The sequence below is a fragment of the Coregonus clupeaformis genome, unplaced genomic scaffold (genome assembly GCF_020615455.1).
Source record: "Coregonus clupeaformis isolate EN_2021a unplaced genomic scaffold, ASM2061545v1 scaf0544, whole genome shotgun sequence".
Taxonomy (NCBI): Eukaryota; Metazoa; Chordata; class Actinopteri; order Salmoniformes; family Salmonidae; genus Coregonus; species Coregonus clupeaformis.
This window is the reverse complement of record NW_025533999.1, coordinates 20,213-44,794: the sequence shown is the minus strand read 5'-3', so window position 1 is coordinate 44,794 and position 24,582 is coordinate 20,213. Positions and strand designations below refer to the sequence as shown.

Genomic DNA, 24,582 nt, shown 5'->3' with positions numbered 1-24,582 from the left:
CAGGCACATCTCTCTTTGGTTTGGTTTCACAATGGGAGATCTGTGGGTTGGGATTGTTGGGGAAAGGAGCAGGGTGAGTCCCAAATTGCACCCTATCCCTTATAGTGCACTATTTTGACCAGGGGGCCCATGGGGCTCTGGACAAAAGTAATGCACTCTATAGGGAATAGGGTGTCATTTCCATCACAACCCAAGAGAGAGGAGCAGGGGATTGGATTGGTGTCACACAGACATACACCCAGTCTATACTAACATACCACTTAGAAGGCAAGCCCAATACAATGCTGCTTCATACTAAGTATGTGAGTGTGAATATTGGAAAAGACCCACAGTCGCTCTCTCTTCGTCCTCAAACTCTGTTCTTGAAGGAGCACACGTAGCTCTTCTTGGTGAAACGTGTGGTCGTTCCACTTCCCAATTCCTTGGAGATAGAGAACGAACAGACAGACAGACAGACAGACAGACAGACAGACAGACAGACAGACGTTCAAATGTGTGAGTTCAAAATACCATCTCTTCCCTCCACCATTCATTCCAACTTCCTCCCCACCACCTTCCATGAAATGTTTCTTTCACGTTTTTGTCATTTTAGCAGTTAGCCAGTGCATTCAACTAAGGTAGGTAAAAACAAACATATATCACAGCCATTGCAAGTAAAAACCATCCATCCCGCTCTCCTTCCAATCACTCCTCCCTCCATCCCTCTTTCCATCTCTTACTGCTCCAGTTCATCTCCACATAGTCCTCGCGGTTCGTCCAGCGGGCGATGGGCTCCCCAGTATCACGTCTGGAGGAAACCAGGCATCGCTCATCACATGGCCAATACCATCCCTACGGTGAAGCATGGTGGTGGCAGCATCATGCTGTGGGATGTTTTTCAGCAGCAGGGACTGGGATATTAGTCAGGATCGAGGGAAAGATGAACGGCGCAAAGTAAAGAGAGATCCTTGATGAAAACCAGTCTCTTAATGTCCTTGAGTGGCCCAGCCAGAGCTCGGACTTTAACCCGATCTAACATCTCTGGAGAGACCTGAAAATAGCTGTACAGCGACGCTCCCCATCCAACCTGACAGAGCTTGAGAGGATCTGCAGAGAAGAATGGGAGAAACTCCCCAAATACAAGTGTGCCAAGCTTGTAGTGTCATACCCAAGAAGACTCGAGGCTGTAATCACTGCCAAAGGTGCTTCAACAAAGTACTGAGTAAAGGGTCTGAATACTTAAGTAAATGTGATATTTCTGTTTTTTTCTTTCTAAAACCCTGTTTTTGTCATTATGGGGTAGTGTGTAGATTGATGAGGAAAAAAACAATTAAATTTTGTGCTGCAAAGCTTCTCTCTTTCCCCTTCTACCGAACATGTCACTCTTTCCTCCCACATTAATTTACCTCCCTCCTCCATCCACCCACTATCCACTCTGTCCGCTCTTCATCACCCCCTCTCTCCATCCATCCCTCTCCCTCTCCTACCAGGAAGAATTCGAAGCCTCCCAGCCAGATGCGAGGGCTTTTGGCGTTCATCTTCATCACCACGCAAAGCAGGTCAGCGTTGGCCTGTTTGTTATGCACCGACACCAGGTGGCCACCGGGGGCAGCAGACCTGCACTTCATCTGAGAGGGAGGAAAGAGAGGAGGAAAAGAAAGAGAGAAAATAGGTGGGGGGAAGAGAAAGAGTGAATGAGTGAGAGAGAGAAAAAGAGAGCGCGGGAGGTGCAGACCTAGTGATTTGGAGCCTCAGGCAGAGCCAGTCTGAGGCCCCCTCCACTCTTATGCGCATGCACCATTTTCTTTAATTGGGTTTTATAGTAAAGACATGTAATTAACTATAAAAATGTATTACATTTTAATGTGCCATGAACACATCCAGTCATGATGTTTTATCTGATTGTTAAACAAATCACTTCAAAAAGTAGGTTACCTTCGCACGTTTATCCAAAATAATTCCAGCATCTGAACAGTGCGCTGTGCACCGCCAACTTTTTTCCTTCAATTCGCAAGTGGCTGAAACTATCTCACCTGAGAAAGCATCGAAGCAAGCGAAACAGCGCCCCTCTGTTTTACTATATAGCCCATGTAAGACATGCCATACCTTTTTTTGGCCAGACAGCATCAGATATATGGGCTACACATACATGTCCTCTGCCTCGACGTCGATGGCAGTATTATCAGCAGCACCTGTCGTTTTACTAAATAAATGTGTATTGTAACCCCTGTGGGAAATTATTCTCTTATATTTTAGATGTGCTGTTAGCTTAATAAGAAAGCATTAATGATTAAACATAATAGGTTTGTACTGTACTGATATAGATTGGTCAACATAACTGTCACACCCTGGCTCTGGGGACTCTTTAATGTTGAGCCAGGGTGTGGATTTTCTATGTTCAGTTTTCATGTTTTCATTCTAGATCATTTAGATCTATGTTGGCCAGGGTGGTTCCCAATCAGAGGCAGCTGTAGCTCGTTGTCTCTGATTGGGAACCATACTTAGGCAGCCTGTTTTGCACAGTTGATTGTGGGATCTTGTTCTGTATAGGTTTGTGTTGGTGAACCTTTAGACTTCACGTATCGTTTTGTTGTTTTGTGGTATATGTTAAAGTACTCATTATAAGATGTACGTTTATCACGCTGCGCCTTGGTCCGCTTCTTATGACGATCATGACAATAACAAGCTGTGATTCATGTGAGGAACTGTTAGGGAGTAGGGTGAGATAAGACTTGGGTCTCACATACACACACACTGCCTCTTTGTTAGAACGCTCAAGGACATGTGTTCTGCTACAAAGATGTCTGAGGTTGCTGACTCTCTGGACAAGTTGCAAAACAACTAAACACCTGGCAACAGTGAAGCGCCAAGGGACTGGGACCAGGCTGTGCGCCAACGATAGGCTGAGTAAGTCTAAACCACGCTCAGTCTCTACTCTGATAGGCCAGCAGGGAGCGGGAACTATCTCTGTCAGAGTATTTAAAGAAGAACTTATGACAATGGCTCAGTTCTCTGAGTGCCCTGCGTGGTATTTCAGTGGACCCATATATATGAACATCATATTTACCATTTGAGTGTTTTGCATTAATTAAAATACTAGTAAATCTTAGAAGACGTGTGTTCACCTCTTTTTGTTCCCAATACCAGATTTGAATTGACGCAACTTAACAATTGGTGACCCCGACGTGATCTGGTAGAAGGGACTTCACTGGGTATTGTCCGGCCCATTGGACATCTCTGTCATTGGACGGTGTGTTTCACAAAGAGTCCGGACTACTAAAAACAGGTAAGCAGACACCTATTGTTATATAACTAAAGTTCTGCACATTGGCTTTATCCAAATTAATTTTGTGAAACACCTGTCTGATGTAAGTGAACTAAATTATGAATTATTATGAGTAGATAAGCACCATATTGTGACATGCAAACCTGTGGTGAATGTGATGTTAAACCATGGTATTATAGAGTATTGTTCCACCGTCACATACCAGAGGGCTAGGTACGGCTAGGATCGGGGAAAATACTGAAATCCCCAGGCTAGGACCACCAGGGGTGGGAACTGTGGGATATAGGGAATCATTGGTCTAAAAGTGTTGCGCTACTGACACGTATCAGCGGGCTAGATACGGCTAGGATCAGAGGGACACTTACAATTTTAGATAGTGTTGCGCAATCGGCAAGGTACGTAACTAGTACGGCTAGGATCGTAGGAGCACTTTAAAGTACACTATAGTGTTGCGCTTCGGCAGGGAGCTGTACTTGGGGGTACCGCCCAGATCGGAGGAGCACTTTAAAGTATAGGGTGTTGTATGCATGAGAGTGCGAATGATCCCATTGTAATAAAAGAGTGGATGCGGGTTATTAAAATTAATAAACCTGTATACCTTGATAGAAAACTAATTAGGAGTTAAAGAAGTCTGTGGTTGCTTAAACCGTATAACCCGTTAATAACAATTGGGAATATAAAGGTAGAATAATGAATAACTAGTATGACTAAACTGAAACGTTTGAACTGATATAACTGAACTGTAACGTTTGATGTTTGACATAGCATAATACTGGTTTTAAATAATTATGTTGAAGCAATTTGGTTTATTATTTGATTTAATGTTTGACATAGCATAATACTGGTTTTAAATAATTAAGTTGAAGCAATTTTATTTATTATTTAATTTAACGTTTGATGTTTGACCCTGCAAAATACTGGTTAAATAATTAGACTGAAATAATTTGGTTTATCGTTGAAATATAAATATGCACCGACTTTAACTAATTAGGTGGGAATAATTTGATTTAAATAAATAGACTAACATACTTTAAATAACGGCAGAATATTGGAAACGCTAAAACGAAAAGCAGACAAAGCCTGTTCCGACTGGACACAGGAGGGAGAGCCGCGAGTGGAGGGGCTGGAGACAGCGAGAGTGTGGCTTTTGGAGAGTCAGGAAGGACTAGGGGGTGATTTGTGTCGATTAAGAATTGGCTAAAAACACCACGGCGATTATTTGAGAGGTACCTATACATTTCTAATGATATATACGTATGAACTTGGTCACCCGGACGTAGACATACTTTATTTTATTAATTATTATTTATTTTATTAATTAATGGGTGAGAAAGTAGAGAATATGAGTTTAAGGTTGTACTGTTGTTTGATCATGTGATAAGGTTTAATGGGTGATCGGACCATGACTGGTGTGGTTATGGAAGTAATGTATAAATAGTGGAGAGCCAATCGGGGGCTCCATTGAACTATTATGTTTTGTTGGGCATTTCGGTGGCATGGGGTGGGGTCTGTGTGTATGAGTGAATTCGGCGGCTGGTATGGTTGAAGGGAGAGAGAGCATTACTTTGTGTTGCTGAATGAGGTGAGAGCTAGAGCGGTTTTCATTTGGTGACGTCACTTGCTCTATGAACTGGAAGTATTTACTTTGAAAGCATCGCGGAATGTGTGGGGTGACTGGCAATGTATGTAGAGGGTCCCTGGTTCGAACCAAGGTAGGGACAGTGGGTAAAGCTTTCGCATTGGGGCTATAGACCTAGATTACTACGTGGATTGAGAAATGTGAAAGGTTGAATTAGATAGCTTAAGTAGAAGTATTCTAGAAAGGTCTATGAAAATATGTTACAAGGTCCCCGCGCCTTCCCCGTTGTGTAGGAAGGAGCAAGGGGAGGGGTGAGAGAGAGTTCAAATGATAGGAATATCATTAAATGTATGCTTATCAACGATAGCAAGTATTTGTTTTATTAATTAGGGCCTAATCAGAGAGAACAGTTAAAGAAATTGAATAGCGAACTGAAATGGCGATAGAGCTGTGAAAATTGAGTTGAGGACAAAGGAGAATAATTTATGGCTCTGGTTAGCAAAAAAAATAGAGACAGTCAAGCGAGTTAGATTGAGCTGTAAGATTTCAAGTAGAGGTCTAAATACTTGACTGGAAGGCAGTGCTTTAATAAATTCTAATTGTTATTACTTTATTCGATAGGTTGCTTAACACCAGTGGTGTATGCAAATAGTTGGTGAATTCTAGAATGATAATTTATTTTCGTTACAGGGACCAGGGGATGCAAGGAGCTTTAGCTATTATGCTGAGGGAATAGCACCAACCTATAGTGGGTTCTAGATTTGTTAAATAAACAAACTTATATTTTAAACTAAAGTAATGCAATAGGCTACAATTATAACATTATCAGAAAAAGGCACAATTTAATGTGAAATAGTTATTACAATTATTATTAATAGTTATTACAGTTATTATCATTGATCCAGTAATGATAGAAGGATAGTAGAGGAAAGGCAAGGGATTACATCTCATTTAGGGAAAGAAGAAGAGTATGAAGGTATATTAGGGAGAAAAATACCATTAACTGAGGGATATAAAACGTTTAGCTGAAAAAGACAACAGGAATAATTTACCTTACACCCTAATATAGACATTAGACCACACCAGAAGTAGAGATGGCAGGATCACCAGTAGCAATCATGAAGAGAAGGTTCCCAGAAAATAGTGAAGATATTGGTAGTATCTCTAACAAATGAGAAAAAGGACCAGAAAGATAGTAACTGTAACAAAGGAGGGAACATTTGATGTAACCGTGATTGTATTGGCTAAAAAAATGAAATATGACATTTACAGGGGGGACAGGAACAATAGAAGGGGAGACAGATTTTCCTAGGGGTTGAACAAATAATTGATAATGGATCATTTGAGATGAGATCACATGTGAATTTTGAGTGGTTTTATGGATTAGTTATGAGGAATTAGATTGATACAAACAATTATTGATGGGTTAGGACTGGTAATTGAAGGTTAACAAAATGTATAACCAGGAGAAAGAGATTAGCTTATCTCATTGGAATGTTGCTAAGGGGGAGCAGTAGTGAAGTTAGGCAGTGAGCTACCAAATCAAGTGGGGCCTGGCTATTTGTGGTTGTTGTTTTTCAAATTGGGTTTTTCAAATAAAAAACAACACACATAGTATGATAGTTATAAAGGGTTGTTATGTTAAATTTAGGGGGTTTGTGTTAGGTTTGAAGTATGGACCTGTCATGTTCAACCATCAGTCTTCAGGTCAAGCCCAGGAGAGCCGGGGTAGAACAGAGTTTCAACTAAACATGAGTGTTTTTACAAGATAAGGGATTGATTGATTGGATTACTATTGATTCTGAACTGAATGAAAGTCAAATTTAGCCGCCATAAAAGACAAAGGAAGTGGGAGGAGCAATAAAGAAGCAAGGGACAGTCTAAAAATAAAATAAATAAAAATAAGGGATGGCAATTGGATGATAAATTACCAATATTACCTAAGTGATTGTTTAGGTAGGTGGTAATATTGACACATGAGCAGAATCATGTGTCAAAAGGGGGGTAGGAGATGGTAGGATTAAATAATAAATATATATGAAGGAGAGGACAAAATACTTAAAAAACAAAAAAACAAAAACAAAACAATGTTTGATACAGTCTAGAAAGAGAATGCAGTCAGGAATAGAAATTGAGAGCTGAACATGTGTGAAGATAGTTTATTAACCACACCCGTATGTCAGAGGTTTTGTGCCCCACAGGTGAACTAAAGGAGAAGGTGACCCACTCTATCTGACCAGGTGACTGGTGAGCATCCAGTCCCTAAAGAAGAAAAACTGGAAGCAGGCCTGTTGGGAAGGGCCCTATCAGGTTATATTGGTCACTGCCTTTGCCATTAGAATAGCAGAAAGAGCAACCTGGGTCCACGTTACCCACTGCAAAAGGTAGGCCCACATATCAACACCGTTGAACACATGCAGAGTTAGAGAGAAGAACTGGACCAATAGGGTCTGGGGATCACCTCTGTTAACGAAGATCTCCTACCCCGACCTATCATCACTGTAGTGTGTTCTCAGGGTGTGAGTATGGGGTAGTACCAAGCAGAAAGACTGAGGACAGGAGAGGGTTGGCGGTTTTGGGGAATATGGATAACTTGGGTTGCATCATAGTCTCGGTAATGGTCTTGATATGTCAAGATCCACCACCAGTTGTGCTATGCCCTTACCATTGTTAAGAAGTAAAAGAGAAGAGAAGCGACCCGACATACTGACCGTCAAGGATGAGTGGCCTACAAAATGGGAGTCAGAGAAGGGCAGACAGTCAGATTCAAAATAAGGGTTGGGGACGTAGCCAATGGGTGGGGTACATGTCAATAAGCAAATTGGGATTATAAAATCCTATTATATTCGTGTTCGGCCCCCACGGCGGATTGTTCCTAGACTCAAGTGTTTAAACACACTTGGGGATGGGGATATGAGAACGAGGGGGACTGAACATCCAGATGGGGGGTAAAGAGAAACAAAGACATCACCAATTATCAATTGGAGATAGTAGTAATGTGACAGACTTAAGTTCGGAAGCACAGGAGAGAATTTTGAACCTTACAGCCCCTGTAACCGATGTGTGGTGGGCGTGTGCCAGTAAAGGCAGTATAAGGCAGAGAATTCCAAAAGGGTGGCTAGATACGTGCGCCCTGGTTCTACTGGTTCAGCCAGTTAGAATTAGTCACCAGAAACCAAGGATTAAACAGATGTAGGAGGAGTTTTAACAAGAAGGAGAATAGCCCTATTTAGATGGATGCGATTGGGATACCAAGGGGGGTATCGGATGGATACCGAGCTATGAAACAATTAGGGGAAGGGTTTATTACCACGTTCTTTTGATGGGTGACAATAAACAAAATTGTGAATTGGATTAATTATATCTATTACGACCAACAACGATTTATTGGCTGGACTAGGGATGCAACAGAAGGGATCTTTTGAACAATTATCCGCCATCTCACTCTTATGACTTAGTAAAAAGAGGTTGGCTCTAGATCAGGCAGAAAGGGGTGGTGTCTATAGAATGGTAAGCCATTGTTGTACGTTTATCCCTAACAATACCAGTCCTGACGGGAGTATCTCTGAAGCCCTAATTGGTTTAGATAAACTATCAGCTGAAATGAAGAGCATGGCTGGAATGGAGGGAAACGGACTGTTCTCCTGGTTGGGGGTTTGGTAAGTTGTGGTTTGGTAAGTTCGCATCATTGGTGGTTACTGGATTTCTGACCCTAGTAGTTGTGTTTCTAATATTAATGTGCTGTACTGCCTGTGTAATTCCTTGTCTGAGAAAGTCTGTTACAGATGTCGTTCATGCGGCTGGTATGATGCCCCTCCTAGGGGCTCAAGAAGGGGATGCAGACACTGAGATGGGGTTGACAAAGTATGACCCTTGGTTTGCTATTGGTGAGGTGGTGGAGTGACACCCTAGAGGGTGTCTAAAGGGGACCAAAATGTACTTCCCTGTTTGTGTTTTATGCTTTATTAATCAAGTTAACCATTGTGAATGTTTGTCTTTCCTTATGTGAAGGTTTAAAGTTCCTGGGTGGCTGGTAGCCAACCTAGTAAAAGTTAGGTGTAAATGGAAGGACTGAAGTTTTTATCATTATTGCCTATTAATAAAAGTGTGATTCTTTTTGTTTGTATTGTATTTTAATGAGTGACACCCTAGTGGGTGTCAAAAGGGGGAATCCTACATTTCCCTGAAATGTCTTATTTTGGGTTTTCTTATTTTGGGTTCACACCCAGTGGGTGTGAAAAGGGGGATTGTGGGAAATTATTCTCTTATATTTTAGATGTGCTGTTAGCTTAATAAGAAAGCATTAATGATTAAACATAATGGGTTTGTACTATACTGATATAGATTGGTCAACATAACAAGCTGTGATTCATGTGAGGAACTGTTAGGGAGTAGGGTGAGATAAGACTTGGGTCTCACATACACACACACTGCCTCTTTGTTAGAACGCTCAAGGACATGTGTTCTGCTACAAAGATGTCTGAGGTTGCTGACTCTCTGGACAAGTTGCAAAACAACTAAACACCTGGCAACAGTGAAGCGCCAAGGGGCTGGGACCAGCCTGTGCGCCAACGATAGGCTGAGTAAGTCTAAACCACGCTCAGTCTCTACTCTGATAGGCCAGCAGGGAGCGGGAACTATCTCTGTCAGAGTATTTAAAGAAGAACTTATGACAATGGCTCAGTTCTCTGAGTGCCCTGCGTGGTATTTCAGTGGACCCGTATATACGAACATCATATTTACCATTGAAGTGTTTTGCATTAATTAAAATACTAGTAAATCTTAGAAGACGTGTGTTCACCTCTTTTTGTTCCCAATACCAGATTTGAATTGACGCAACTTAACACCCCTTAGAGTCTAAGGGCCTCGTCGAGAACCAGGCTTCCCTAATACGGGTAAGCCTTGGGAAGTTCATGGCAGAAAATCGACCTAATCATGAATGTGTTAAAGTTCTGCCTACAGTTTAATATGAAATGTAGCCAAAATGCTGAGGCGGCATTGGCACGCACTAACGTCTTAAACTCTTGATGGTTGCTAGGCAGCGCACGTTACTACTATCCTCCTGCCAGTTCTAAACTTTGCAAGGCATGTCACTCACACCAATCTCTTCGCATAGCTCACCACATATGCATTGTTTTCTTAACCACAACTGGATGGATCCATAAATAATTACTGTGGGAATAAATATCAATGAATGACAAAAATATTGGAATAAAGTAAGTCAATGCAATCAAATTGTTACTTACTGAAACTCCAAAAATCATCCAATTGTTATAATACATTTGAAGCAATAGCCTACCCCCATGTGTTCAACTATTTCAGTACCGTTTCGCGCTGCTTTGAGACAAGCGTGGGGACTCGTCTTGATAAATCAATCAATGTCCGATTTTTCTTATCACTGAATCTCGGTTTGGATATTGGTTAGGCTACAATTAGGCTGTAGAAATGTTAGCTAAATTGAGGCGAGTGCTACTCATGATCATCTTGTCTAGCACTGATCAGAACATTTTGCCAGCATGTTATGTAGTTTAACAAGTGGATTATTTTGCTCTCCACTCCCAGTCATTTAGTAATCTAGGTCTACTTCCGACAAAAAGGCCTACTTCCGACAAAAAGCCTGTGACTCGTCTTAATCAATCAATGTGATTTTGTTTCACTGAATCTCCGTCTGTATATTTGGTTAATTCTCTGTCTGGGCAAATAAGTGGAGGTGGTATAGCTCATCTATTCGTTTGCTCATCTATCACTGATCAAAAACATTTAGCATGCAATAATGTAGCCTAAATCTAGTGTAGGCCTATTATTTTGCTCAATTGCGTAACTCAACTCCAAAAGCCCGCGAGTTTGTGAAAAATGAACACGAGACTCACATACTTTAGAAAATATAGATCGCTATTATTTTTTATCGGTATCATGATGAAGATACTCTCAACGTAAGACCCTACTCCTGCTCCCTAACAAAGGCGAATGAGGTTAGGAAAGAGATGTAACGTTGATCAATAAAGCATGCCCTTACAAAAAAATATTGCAGTTTTGGAACTAACTGCAGTCAACTGTGGTATTTTGGACGCAGTAATTGCAGAATAGTTGAACTGCAGTTACACTGCAAAATTACCTGCAGTAAAATAAACATTGTTATTTTGGACACAGTATTTGCCGCATACTGCAGTTATACTGCACTCTGACTGCAATCTTTTTTCGTAAGGGTGGTCTTGCCATGGGCTCTGTTACAAAATATCACTTTTTTTAATATGACAGCTGTTCCACACGTTGCCATGATGGCAAGTTGTGTGGGAAAAATATTGTTTTTATTTTATTGTTATATTTCATTGTATTCTAACTACAAAATATACACTGAATATACCAAACATTAGGAACATCTTCCTAATATTGAGTTGCTATTGATTTAATTCATTTGGACATAACATAATTAAACTCAAGATATGCCATTCTCTTGTTTTGAAAATACATTTTCTTAGTCTTATAATGTCTCTTGCGACCTGCCTAAACAAACTAATAATGGGTTTATTTTTGATGGTGTATATTCCACTGGGAATGTGATGAAATAAATAAAAGCTGAAATAAATCATTCTCTCTACTATTATTCTGACATTTCACATTTTTTAAAATAAAGTGGTGATCCTAACTGACCTAAGACAGGGAATTTTTTACTAGGATTAAATGTCAGGAATTGTGAAAAACTGAGTTTAAATTTATTTGGCTATGGTGTATGTAAACTTCCGACTTCAACTGTATACATACATACATACATACATACATACATACATACATACACACACACACACACACACACACACACACACACACACACACACACTACATTACTAGAAGTATGTAGACACCTGCTTATTGAACATTTCATTCCAAAATCATGGGCATTAATATGGAGTTGGTCCCCCCTTTTCTGCTATAACAGCCTCCACTCTTCTGGGAAGGCTTTCTGCTAGATGTTGGATCATTGCTGCGGGGACTTTCATTCAGTCACAAGAGCATTAGTGAGGTAGGGCACTGATGTTGCGTAATTAGGCCTGGCTCGCAGTCGGCGTTCCAATTCATCCCAAAGGTGTTTGATGCGGTTGAGGTCAGGGTTCTGTGCAGGCCATTCAAGTTCTTCCACACCGATCTCGGCAAACCATTTCTGTATGGACCTCGCTGTCACGATCGTCTGAGGAAACGGACCAATACGCAGCGCGTGGAGTGAACATGATGACTTTATTTAAATAAAAGCAACCACGAAAACAACAAACAAATGACGAATGTGAAGTCCTACGGTACACTGACCAAAAGGAACAAAAACCCACAATACCCACGAGAAAACACACAGTATAAATATGGCTCCCAATCAGAGATAACGAGCCGACAGCTGACACTCGTTACCTCCGATTGGGAGTCAATGACCAAACCTAGAAATAAACGTGACAGAAATGCAACCCTAGAAAATCACCCAAAACCCAACAAAACACAATACACCCTGGCTCAAATATAAAAGTCCCGGAGCCAGAGTGTCACAGTACCCCCCCCTAAAGGTGCGAACCCCGGGCGCACCAACATAAGGACTAGGGGAGGGTCTGGGTGGGCGTCTGTCCACGGTGGCGGCTCTGGCCCCGGTCGTGATCCCCACCCCACCACAGTCACAACCTGCTTCAGTAGCCTCCTCCCAATGACCACCCTCCAACTAACCCCACCTGGACTAAGGGGCAACACCGGACTAAGGGGCAGCACCGGGATAAGGGGCAGCACCGGGATAAGGGGCAGCACCGGGATAAGGGGCAGCACCGGGATAAGGGGCAGCACCGGACTAAGGGGCAGCACCGGACTAAGGGACAGTACCTGACTGAGGGGCAGCACCGGACTGAGGGGCAGCTCCGGACTGACTGGCGGATCCTGGCTGGCTGGCTCTGGCGGATCCTGGCTGGCTGGCGGATCCGGGCTGGACGGCTCTGGCGGATCCTGGCTGGACGGCTCTGGCGGATCCTGGCTGGACGGCTCTGGCGGATCCTGGCTGGACGGCTCTGGCGGATCCTGGCTGGACGGCTCTTGGCTGGCTGACGGATCTGGCTGCTCATGGCTGGCTGACGGATCTGGCTGCTCATGGCTGGCTGACGGATCTGGCTGCTCATGGCTGGCTGACGGATCTGGCTGCTCATGGCTGGCTGACGGATCTGGCTGCTCATGGCTGGCGGAAGGCTCTGGCTGATCCTGTCTGGCCGGACGGCTCTGGCTGATCCTGTCTGGCGGAAGGCTCTGGCTGATCCTGTCTGGCGGAAGGCTCTGGCTGATCCTGTCTGGCGGAAGGCTCTGGCTGATCCTGTCTGGCGGAAGGCTCTGGCTGCTCCTGTCTGGCGGAGAGCTCTAGCGGCTCCCGGGTCTGGCGGACGGCTCTGAAGGCTCATGGCAGACGGGCGGCTTTGCAGGCTCAGTACAGACGGGCAGTTCCTGCGGCGCTTGGCAGACGGACAGTTCAGACGGCGTTGGGCAGACGGGCAGTTCAGACGGCGTTGGGCAGACGGACAGTTCAGGCCCCGTTGGGCAGACGGGCAGTTCAGACGGCGTTGGGCAGACGGACAGTTCAGGCCCCGTTGGGCAGACAGCAGACTCTGGCTGTCTGAGGCGCATCGTAGGCCTGGTGCGTGGTGCCGGAACAGGAGGTACCGGGCCGAGGACACGCATCTCAGGGCTAGTGCGGGGAGAAGCAACAGGGCATGCTGGACCCTGGGGACGCACCGTAGGCCTGATGCGTGGTGCCGGAACTGGAGGTACCGGGCTGAGGACACGCATCTCAGGGCTAGTGCGGAGAGAAGCAACAGGGCATGCTGGACCCTGGGGACGCACCATAGGCCTGATGCGTGGTGCCGGAACTGGAGGTACCGGGCTGAGGACACGCATCTCAGGGCTAGTGCGGGAAGCAGGAACAGGACGCACAGGACTCGGGGAACACACAGGAGGCTTAGTGCGTGGTGTAGGCACTGGTGGTACTGGACTGGAGACAGGAGGTGGTGCCGGAAATACCGGACCGTGCAGGCGTACTGGCTCCCTTGAGCACTGAGCCTGACCAACCTTACCTGGTTGTATGCTCCCCGTCGCCTGACCAGTACAGGGAGGTGGAATAACCCGCACCGGGCTATGTAGGCGAACCCGGGGACACCATGCGTAAGGCTGGTGCCATGTAAGCCGGCCCGAGGAGACGCACTGGTGACCGGATGCGTGGGGCCGGCCTCATGACATCTGGCTCAATGCTCAGTCTAGCCCGGCCGATACGTGGAGCCGGAATGTACCGAACCGGGCTATGCCTGCGTACAGGAGACACCATGCGCTCTTCTGCGTAACACGGTGTCTGCCCGTACTCTCGCTCTCCACGGTCAGTCCAGGGAGTAGGCGCAGGTCTCCTACCTGACTTCGCCACACTCCCTTCTAGCCCCCCCCCAAGAAATTTTTGGGTAGTACTCTCGGGCTTCCAGCCTTGCCTCCGTGCTGCCTCCTCATATCGCCGCCTCTCGGCTTTAGCTGCCTCCCGCTCTTCACGAGGACGGCGATATTCTCCCGGTTGATCCCAAGGCCCCTCACCATCCAGAATCTCCTCCCATGTCCATGAATCCTTTATGGGAGTCCATAAATCCTGTGTAGGTAGGTCCTGTTGCCGCTTGACACGCTGCTTGGTCTTTTTGTGGTGGGTTTTTCTGTCACGATCGTCTGAGGAAACGGACCAATACGCAGCGCGTGGAGTGAACATGATGACTTTATTTAAATAAAAGCAACCACGAAAACAACAAACAAATGACGAATGGAAGTCCTACGGTACACTGACCAAAAGGAACAAAAACCCACAATACCCACGAGAAAACACACAGTATAAATATGGCTCCCAATCAGAGATAACGAGCCGACAGCTGACACTCGTTACCTCCGATTGGGAGTCAATGACCAAACCTAGAAATAAACGTGACAGAAATGCAACCCTAGAAAATCACCCAAAACCCAACAAAACACAATACACCCTGGCTCAAATATAAAAGTCCCGGAGCCAGAGTGTCACACTCGCTTTGTGCACGGGGGCATTGTCATGCTGAAACAGGAAAGGACCTACCCCAAACTGTTGCCAAAAAGTTGGAAGCACAGAATCGTCTAGAATGTAATTGTATGCTGTAGCGTTAACATTTCCCTTCACTGGAACTAAAGGGCTAGAACTAAACAGCCCCAGACCATTATTTATCCTCCACCAAACTTTACAGTTGGCACTATGCATTGAGGCAGGTAGCGTTCTCCTGGCATCCGCCAAACCCAGATTTGTCCATCGGACTGCCAGGTGGTGAAGCGTGATTCATCACTCCAGAGAACGCATTTCCACTGCTCCAGTGTCCAATAGTGGCGAGCTTTACATCACTCCAGCTGACGCTTGGCATTGCGCATGGTGATCTTAGGCTTGTGTACGGCTGCTCGGCCATGGAAACCCATTTCATTAAGCTCCCAACGAACAGTTATTGTGCTGACGTTGCTTCCAGAGGCAGTTTGGAACTTCGGTAGTGAGTGTTGCAACCGAGGACAGATCGTTTTACGCGCTTCAGCACTCAGCGGCCCGTTCTGTGAGCTTGCATGGCCTACCACTTTGCAGCTGAGCCGTTGTTGCTCCTAGACGTTTCCACTTCACAATAAGAGCATTTACAATTGACTGGGGCAGCTCTAGCATGGCAGAAATTTGACGAACTGACTTGTTGTAATGGTGGCGTCCTGTGACGATGCCACGTTGAAAGTCACTGAGCTCTTCAGTAAGGCCATTCTACTGCCAATGTTTGTCTGTGGAGATTGCATGGCTGTGTACTCAATGTTATACACCTGTCAGCAACGGGTGTGGCTGAAATAGCCGATTCCACTCATTTGAAGGGGTGCCCACATACTTTTGTATATACTGTACCAGTCAAAAGTTTGGACACACCTACTCATTCCAGGGGTTTTCTTTATTTTTACTATTTTCTACATTATATAATAGTGACAACATCACAACTACGAAATAACACATATGAATCATGTAGTAACCAAAAAAGTGTTAAACTAATCAAAATATATTTTATATTTCAGATTCTTCAAATAGCCACCCCTTTGCCTTGATGACAGCTTTGCACACTCTTGCCATTCTCTCAACCAGCTTCATGAGGTAGTTACCTGGAATGCATTTCAATTAAAAGGTGTGCCATGTTAAAAGTTAATTTGTGGAATTTCTTTCCTTCTTAATACGTTTGAGCCAATCAGTTGTGTTGTGACAAGGTAGGGGTGGTATACAGAAGCTAGCTCTATTTGGTAAAAGACCACATCCATATTATGGCAAGAACAGCTCAAATAAGCAAAGAGAAACAACAGTCTATCATTACTTTAAGACATGAAACTGTATCTCATGAGGACCGCCACAGGAAAGGAAGACCCAGAGTTACCTCTGCTACAGAGGATAAATTCATTCGAGTTAACTGCACCTCAGATTGCAGCCCAAATAAATGCTTCACAGAGTTCAACTAACAGACACATCTCAACATCAACTGTTCAGAGGAGACTGTGTGAATCAGGCCTTCATGGTCGAATTGCTGCAAAGAAACCCCTACTAAAGGACACCAATAAGAAGAAGAGACTTGGTGGGCCAAGAAACACGAGCAATGGACATTAGACCGGTAGAAATCTGTCCTTTGGTCTGATGAGTCCAAATATGAGATTTTTGGTTCCAACCGCCGTGTCTTTGTGAGACGCAGAGTAGGTGAACGGATGATCTACGCATGTGTGGTTCCCACTGTGAAGCATGGAGGAGGAGGTGTGATGGTGTGGGGGTGCTTTGCTGGTGACACTGTCAGTGATTTATTTAGAATTCAAGGCACAGTTAACCAGCATGGCTACCACAGCATTCTGCAGCGACACACCATCCCCATCTGGTTTGGGCTTAGTGGGACTATCATTTGTTTTTCAACAGGACAATGACCCAAAACACACCTCCAGGCTGTCTAAGGGCTATTTGACCAAGAAGGAGAGAGATGGAGTGCTGCATCAGATGACCTGGCCTCCACAATCACCCGACCTCAACCCAGTTGAGATGGTTTGGGATGAGTTGGACCGCAGAGTGAAGGAAAAGCAGCCAACAAGTGCTCAGCATATGTGGGAACTCCTTCAAGACTGTTGGAAAAGCATTACAGGTGAAGCTGGTTGAGAGAATGCCAAGAGTGTGCAAAGCTGTCATCAAGGAAAAGGGTGGCTACTTCGAAGAATCTAAAATCTAAAATATATTTGGATTTGTTTAACACTTTTAGGTTACAACATGATTCCATACAGTGGGGGAAAAAAGTATTTAGTCAGCCACCAATTGTGCAAGTTCTCCCACTTAAAAAGATGAGAGAGGCCTGTAATTTTCATCATAGGTACACGTCAACTATGACAGACAAATTGAGGAAAAAAAATCCAGAAAATCACATTGTAGGATTTTTAATAAATTTAGTTGCAAATTATGGTGGAAAATAAGTATTTGGTCACCTACAAACAAGCAAGATTTCTGGCTCTCACAGACCTGTAACTTCTTCTTTAAGAGGCTCCTCTGTCCTCCACTCGTTACCTGTATTAATGGCACCTGTTTGAACTTGTTATCAGTATAAAAGACACCTGTCCACAACCTCAAACAGTCACACTCCAAACTCCACTATGGCCAAGACCAAAGAGCTGTCAAAGGACACCAGAAACAAAATTGTAGACCTGCACCAGGCTGGGAAGACTGAATCTGCAACAGGTAAGCAGCTTGGTTTGAAGAAATCAACTGTGGGAGCAATTATTAGGAAATGGAAGACATACAAGACCACTGATAATCTCCCCTCGATCTGGGGCTCCACGCAAGATCTCACCCGTGGGTCAAAATAATCACAAGAACGGTGAGCAAAAATCCCAGAACCACACGGGGGGACCTAGTGAATGACCTGCAGAGAGCTAAAGTAACAAAGCCTACCATCAGTAACACACTACGCCGCCAGGGACTCAAATCCTGCAGTGCCAGACGTGTCCCCCTGCTTAAGCCAGTACATGTCCAGGCCCGTCTGAAGTTTGCTAGAGTGCATTTGGATGATCCAGAAGAGGATTGGGAGAATGTCATATGGTCAGATGAAACCAAAATAGAACTTTTTGGTAAAAACTCAACTCGTCGTGTTTGGAGGACAAAGAATGCTGAGTTGCATCTAAAGAACACCATAACTACTGTGAAGCATGGGGGTGGAAACATCATGCTTTGGGGCTGTTTTTCTGCAAAGGGACCAGGACGACTGATCCGTGTAAAGGAAAGAATGAATGGGGCCATGTATCGTGAGATTTTGAGTGAAAACCTCCTTCCATCAGCAAGGGCATTGAAGATGAAACGTGGCTGGGTCTTTCAGCATGACAATGATCCCAAACACACCGCCCGGGCAACGAAGGAGTGGCTTCGTAAGAAGCATTTCAAGGTCCTGGAGTGGCCTAGCCAGTCTCCAGATCTCAACCCCATAGAAAATCTTTGGAGGGAGATGAAAGTCTGTGTTGCCCAGCGACAGCCCCAAAACATCACTGCTCTAGAGGAGATCTGCATGGAGGAATGGGCCAAAATACCAGCAACAGTGTGTGAAAACCTTGTGAAGACTTACAGAAAACGTTTGACCTGTGTCATTGCCAACAAAGGGTATATAACAAAGCATTGAGAAACTTTTGTTATTGACCAAATACTTATTTTCCACCATAATTTGCAAATAAATTCATTAAAAATCCTACAATGTGATAGTCTGTCATAGTTGACGTGTACCTATGATGAAAATTACAGGCCTCTCTCATCTTTTTAAGTGGGAGAACTTGCACAATTGGTGGCTGACTAAATACTTTTTTTTCCCCACTGTATGTGTTATTTCATAGTTTTGACGTCTTCACTATTATTCTACAATGTAGAAAATAGTAAAAATAAAGGAAAACCTTTGAATGAGTAGGTGTCCAAACTTTTGACTGGTACTGTATATATATATATATATATATAGTGGGGAGAAGAAGTATTTGATACACTGCCGATTTTTCAGGTTTTCTTACTTACAAAACATGTAGAGGTCTGTAATTTTTTATCATATGTACACTTCAACTGTGAGAGACGGAATCTAAAACAAAAATCCAGAAAATCACATTGTATGATCTTTAAGTAATTAATTTGCATTTTATTTTATGACATAAGTATTTGATACATCAGAAAAGCAGAACTTAATATTTGGTACAGAAACCTTTGTTTGCAATTACAGCGATCATACGTTTCCTGTAGGTCTTGACCAGGTTTGCACACACTGCAGCAGGGATTTTGGCCCACTCCTCTATACAGACCTTCTCCAGATCCTTCAGGTTTCGGGGGCTGTCGCTGGGCAATACGTACTTTCAGCTCCCTCCAAAGATTTTCTATTGGGTTCAGGTCTGGAGACTGGCTAGGCTATTCCTTGAGACCTTGAGATGCTTCTTACGGAGCCACTCCTTAGTTGCCCTGGCTGTGTATTTCGGGTCATTGTCATGCTGGAAGACCCAGCCACGACTCCATCTTCAATGCTCTTACTGAGAGAAGGAGGTTGTTGGCCAAGATCTCGCGATACATGGCCCCATCCATCCTCCCCCTCAATACGGTGCAGTCGTCCTGTCCCCTTTGCAGAAAAGCATCCCCAAAGAATGATGTTTCCACCTCCATGCTTCACGGTTGGGATGGTGTTCTTGGGGTTGTACTCATCCTTCTTCTTCCTCCAAACACGGCGAGTGGAGTTTAGACCAACAAGCTCTATTTTTGTCTCATCAGACCACATGACCTTCTCCCATTCCTCCTCTGGATCATCCAGATGGTCATTGGCATACTTCAGACGGGCCTGGACATGCGCTGGCTTGAGCAGGGGGACCTTGCGTGCGGTGCAGGATTTTAATCCATGACGGCGTAGTGTGTTACTAATGGTTTTCTTTGAGACTGTGGTCCCAGCTCTCTTCAGGTCATTGACCAGGTCCTGCCGAGTAGTTCTGGGCTGATCCCTCACCTTCCTCATGATCATTGATGCCCCACGAGGTGAGATCTTGCATGGAGCCTCAGACCAAGGGTGATTGACCGTCATCTTGAACTTCTTCCATTTTCTAATAATTGCGCCAACAGTTGTTGCCTTCTCACCAAGCTGCTTGCCTATTGTCCTGTAGCCCATCCCAGCCTTGTGCAGGTCTACAATTTTATTCCTGATGTCCTTACACAGCTCTCTGGTCTTGGCCATTGTGGAGAGGTTGGAGTCTGTTTGATTGAGTGTGTGGACAGGTGTCTTTTATACAGGTAACGAGTTCAAACAGGTGCAGTTAATACAGGTAATGAGTGGAGAACAGGAGGGCTTCTTAAAGAAAAACTAACAGGTCTGTGAGAGCCGGAATTCTTACTGGTTGGTAGGTGATCAAATACTTATGTCATGCAATAAAATGCAAATTAAATACTTAAAAATCATACAATGTGATTTTCTGGATTTTTGTTTTAGATTCCGTCTCTCACAGTTGAAGTGAACCTATGATATAAATTACAGACCTCTACATGCTTTGTAAGTAGGAAAACCTGCAAAATCGGCAGTGTATCAAATACTTGTTCTCCTATATATATACACACACACATTTCAATTTTTCGCTGCCTCAAGGGCCCCCTACGGGCTTGGGCCCTGGGCCTTCAGCCCTTGTAAACCCCTGAATTAATCAGGCCCTGGATCCACACTAGGCAGCTGTTGCAGGAGTGCATTTTTCATTAGCTGTCCACTGGTCGCAAAAACAATGATTGATAGCTTAAACTTCTTCAATTCAACCATTATTGGGTTACAATACACATATACAGTGCCTTCAGAAAGTAATCATAACCCATGACTTATTCCACATTTTGTTGTGTTACAGCATGAATTCAAAATTGATTAAATATATATGTTGTTCTCACCCATCAACACACAATAGCCGATAATGACAAAGTGAAAACGTGTTTTTAGACATGCGTTGCAGTTGTGCTTCCTGATGTACTATGCTGACTGCTCCCATATGTATTATTTTGTAAATATATTCTGTTAATAGTTCACTAAAGTTTATTGCAACGTACTGGCCACCTACTCATCTACTTTCTTTAAAAAAATTTGCAAATGTATTTCAAATGAAATACAGCAATATCTCATTTACATAAGTATTCACACCCCTGCGTCAATACTTTGTAGAAACACCTTTGGTCTTTTTGGGTAAGTCTCGAAGAGCTTTCCACACCTGGATTGTGCAACATTTGCCCATTATTATTTTCAAAATTCTTCAAGATCTATCAAGTTGGTTGTTGATCATTACTAGACAACCCTTTTTAGGTCTTGCCATAGATTTTAAAGTAGATTTAAGTCAAAACTGTAACTCGGCCACTCAGGAACATTCACTGTCTTCTTGGTAAAGCAACTCCAGTGTAGATTTGACCTTGTGTTTTAGGTTATTGTCCTGCTGAAAGGTGAATTCATCTCTCAGTGTCTGATGGAAAGCAGACTGAACCAGGTTTTCCTCTAGGATTTTGCCTGTGCTTAGCTCCATTCCATTTCTTTTTTTATCCTGAAAAACTCCCCACTCCTTAATGATTACAAGCATACCCATAACATGATGCCGCCACCACTGTGCTTGAAAATATGGAGATTGGTACTCAGTAATGTGTTGTATTGGATACGCCCCAAACCTAATACTTTTTATTCAGGACAAAAAGTGAATTCAATGTCTGCTTTTTAAAATGTTTTACACATCTACAAATAGGTGCCCTTCTTCTTCGCTAGGCATTGGAAAACCTCGCTGGTCTTTGTGGTTGAATCTGTGTTTGAAATTCACTGCTTGACTAAGGGACCTTACAGATAATGGGTGGGGTACAGAGATGAGGTAGTCATTCAAAAATCATGCTAAACACTATTATTGCACACAGAGGATGGACTCCATGCAACTTATTATGTGACTTGTTAAGCAAATGTTAACTCCTGAACTTATTTAGGCTTGCCATAAATAAGTGGTTGAATACTTATTGACTCAAGACATTTCAGCTTTTCATTTTGTATTAATTTGTAAAAATGTAGAAATTATACTTCCACTATGAGGTATTGTGTGTAGGCCAGTGACCCAAAAAAATCGGAATTAATCCATTTTAAATTCAGACTGTAACACAACAAAATATGGAAAAAGTCAAGGGGTGTGAATACTTTCTGAAGGCACTGTATTTGTGAACAGCCATCCACAACAACCACAATCTGTAAGGCGCAAAAAGATAAATGAGAGAGCAGCAGTGTGATTCACATCAACGTGCTATGTCGATATCAATAATAAGTGATATCCGTATCACTGCTGTCTTCCTTACCTCCAATCATTTATTCAAGTTGGATTTTGTTGATAATCACAAGTTTACTGGAGAACTGAGACCAAGTAGAGACTTTGGACAGGGTGGATATGGTATAATAAAAGGCAGTTTATTCAGAGGTAAAGATATCTGGAATCGCGTGCACGGACCCGTTCGTCAAACTCTTAGGGAGCTGTCTGAAGAGAGCCCCGAAACATTGTGTGCTGACATTTTATGCAATAAAATGAAGTAGGTTGAATCTAGTAGTTCTGATCTTCTGATTGGTCCTGATGAGTTGGGCGAGGTCCCCTCCAGGCTAGTGTCACTGTTGCATTGGCTCTGAGTCGGGTTCTCTGTCTTCAGATGTTCAGCCTAAGAGAAGGGGATTTTTGTGCGTGTGTGTGTGTGTGTGTGTGTGTTTAACAGTGATGATGTGTGTGTGTGTGTGTGTGTGTGTGTGTTATCAGTGATGATGTGTGTGTGTGTCCTCAGAGCAAGAACTCGTGAGTTGGAAGAACTGAGAGACCTATGGCGTGGGTGTTGTCCTTGGCCACCTGCTGACAAGGCTGACAAGATAGGACTCTTTTGTCCATTGTTATAGGATAGGAACAGCATTGATTGAAAACAAACGCCCAACACAAAATGGGTCATGCACAAGATTTTAGTCAGACCAAGCTATAACATTATATATTTACTACGACAATCATCTTTGGATGCCAACAGCAGTCACACCATTGGAAGACATACTGTATCCTATAAAAGCCTATTCCTGCTCTTTTCCCGCGATCAATCAAACGCATTTGGTGTGTCATCATAGAGGTCTCTGACTTGTGGTCAGACTCGCTCAGGCGGAACAAAAGTAAACTTTTTTCAATGCTAATTTGAATATTATTGAGTCCCGTGACACTTGTGGGGGTCGTAGAGCAACGGAAACACCATCGTGTTCGTGAGAGTCTCATGTATCCATAGAGGGGTCATATACATAAACGGCCAAACCGTTTGGACGCTACAGACGTTTTTGTGAGAAGACCGATTTAAGATGTCTGCTGTAGCTCGGCCACCTTCCACCCCAGATGCAGAAGGCCGACATCAGCGGATGAGGTGAATTGAGACGAAGGCTATGCAAAACCCCAGATACCTCTAGCTTAGGCACATCGTTTTTTTGTTTTGTTTGTTTTTTATGCCCCAAATGGAGAAATATTTTTATTTGTATTTTTGTATTTTAATTATGCATAGCTCATGAGGCTTCTTGATGATGTGAGGGTTGAGGCAATTGCCTCTTCTGCCTAATGGTAAATCCACCAGTGGGAGTAAGATGGATACATTACAGAACAGCTCTAATTATGACAATGGATTGAACGCTTCACTTCACTGTATTACCATTGTATTGAAATGGACAGGCTGCCTGACTACAGGTAGAGCAATAACATGCTACATTTGATAGTGTCGTAATATCATTCTCCTGTCATATATTATGTTGTTTACCTCAGCGTCAGTGAAGTTGAGAGGAGCACAGTAGTACTTGATACAGTAAGAGCCCAGCCTCTACCAGTCTTCAGGTCACAGGCTCTGGGCATGTCACATGTTGCAGTCTCCTCCTGGAGATCCACTGGGACAGTATCGCCACCTAGGGGACAATGATGGAATAACTACTGTCCTGGGCCTGATTTACTAAGAAAATCAGCCACAACAGCCACAAACTGAACATTCCTATGACATGCACAGGCCGCTAACAGAACTCTCCCATTCCATAATTCACTAAACTGATCAATGCACGCACCATATATCATCCCAGGGGCCTATGAAATGCCTACCTAAGAACTCTAATAATATATTTTCTAAAGCTGCCATCCCAGATATTGTCATTGTACTATTGTTTAGTATATATTGCATATTTTAACATTATATTAAAAGTATTGTGTTAGTTTAGGGTGTTGCTATTTGATCATAATCTATCATTGTAAATTGGTGTACAATTCAGTCTATGACTGCGAGAAACCAATAACATCTACTACTCACAAAATGCTGTAAGTGACTACATATGTGTAAAGAATGCATCTCATTTTCATTTGGATATAAAAGAGGAAAGCACATTTTCAGCTTCAAAACAGATTCTTTTCAGAATGTATGGTCGATAATCACCATGAAAAATTTTTATCAATCTGTCACCACTATCATCAAAACACATACTGTAATCAATGCAACTCTCTTACCGGTACTTCTGTGGAATGACAAAGCCATTTTTGTCCCAAGTAGTGACATCATCACAATCATTTACATTTTTACATTTAAGTCATTTAGCAGATGCTCTTATCCAGAGCGACTTACAAATTGGTGCATTAAACTTAGGATAGCCAGTGGGACAACCACATC

General features: G+C 43.4%; 1 pseudogene; it reads right to left on the bottom strand.

Annotated features, from left to right (window-relative positions):
- Positions 1–12: 12 nt before the first annotated feature.
- Positions 13–24,489, bottom strand: LOC121534522 (annotated as a pseudogene).
- Between the last annotated feature and the right edge of the window lie 93 nt (positions 24,490–24,582).